We start from the raw sequence: 1458 nt of genomic DNA, 5'->3' as shown, positions 1-1458 counted from the left end.
AGTAACACACAAGTACAAAATAGAGTTGAATATAGTTTTAAGAACTTAAAATTTAATATTCACTTAAAAAGAAAATGTCGACTAACATGGGGGAAGTTTGTTTCAAAATATATAATTACATATTGATTAAGGCACATAATGCCATTAAAAAAAATCTAATTTTATTTTCACTATTCTAGCGTCACTGTTCATCCGTGAACAGTACTTTCCATTTTTTTTAATTATTTTAAAGAAAACACCTATTCATGCATATATATATATATATATTAGGATTTCTAAAAAAAAGTTTTCTAAAAAAAATATATGATTTTCTTATATTTAAAATGGTCCGAAATATTGTCTATCATCTTATTGATTTGAGTAACGCGCAATCAAAAGGCTTCCAGATGAGGAGGGGGGTCACCAGTGGACCGCTTAAATCCCAAGCTCTTCTTAGACAGTTTAGGTCTTTTTGACAAAGCCCTTTAATCTTGCGAATACTCAGATCAAGAAAACTCAAACAATAAGTGGAAAAAAAAATTTCTTAAAATACCAAATTTTTTTTTCTTTGGTCTACAGGAAAATCAACCTTTGCTCTGATAACATACTGTAACGCCCCAAATATTATTGACTTAAATTTGAGGAGTTACCGATATCATTCCATAATCATACATCAAACGGAAATAAAATTTAAAATTTAATACCTTAATTTATTGAAACTCAAATACTGAATCAAATAAACATAGAGTCATGAATAGAATTGAAGAGAAACATAAAATGCCCTAACAAATTTATTATGGATTCCTAAAAATTTCTTTTACTTGGCAACCTGCGCACCACTCAGCCACCATCCACGTTGACCAATCTGACCTGAAAAGTTAAAATGGAAGGAGTGAGTAATTTATATTCAATAGGATGCGTGCGTCCAAAACAATATGATAACTTTTAAAACATGAATTTATAACATTTCATACCATCATTTCATCAAAAGCAATCGGTGATCAATCGAATACTCTAACATATTTGAGATGACTCGAAGGCGATCTCACATTTCATTTCATAGGGACCCACAGGTCAATTAGCATTTCATGAAATAAATCACATAAAAAAAATTATAATATTGCAAGGATGAATCACTTGCACATGGTATCCTACCTCGTTAGATCAAATAAACTTTTCAAAAGTAAAACCAAAAATCACGCTTCAAATCTTTTACTTCCTACTGCCGCTGCTGTAAACGTCCTTTTTTTTTCTTTTCTTTTTTTCTTTTTTTAAGAAGGAGAACTGCTTTATGCTTTAGAAAAGTATGAGACAATTCTCTAACTTTTGTAGAGTATTTATATAAAAAAAAAGAGTCCTGATTTAACTAGGAGTAAAGCCGTGCTATGCAAGGAATAGGATAATAATGACTTCACAAAATTGGGATAAGAATTCGAGTTTGAAATATTATCAAGTACATGTTTTATGGTCAAACAATAA

At 29.9% G+C, this 1458-nt stretch overlaps 1 long non-coding RNA gene across 1 annotated transcript; it reads right to left on the bottom strand.

The window, feature by feature from the left end:
- Positions 1 to 668: 668 nt before the first annotated feature.
- LOC111389554 lies at positions 669 to 1034 on the bottom strand. Its single transcript, XR_002701749.1, has 2 exons — positions 954 to 1034; positions 669 to 849 (listed from the first exon to the last, which is right to left on the bottom strand). It is a non-coding gene; the product is annotated as an uncharacterized LOC111389554 (long non-coding RNA).
- Between the last annotated feature and the right edge of the window lie 424 nt (positions 1035 to 1458).

The sequence above is a fragment of the Olea europaea genome, unplaced genomic scaffold (genome assembly GCF_002742605.1).
Source record: "Olea europaea var. sylvestris unplaced genomic scaffold, O_europaea_v1 scaffold6, whole genome shotgun sequence".
NCBI classification, from domain to species: domain Eukaryota; kingdom Viridiplantae; phylum Streptophyta; class Magnoliopsida; order Lamiales; family Oleaceae; genus Olea; species Olea europaea.
This window is presented reverse-complemented; position numbering and strand designations above follow the sequence as displayed.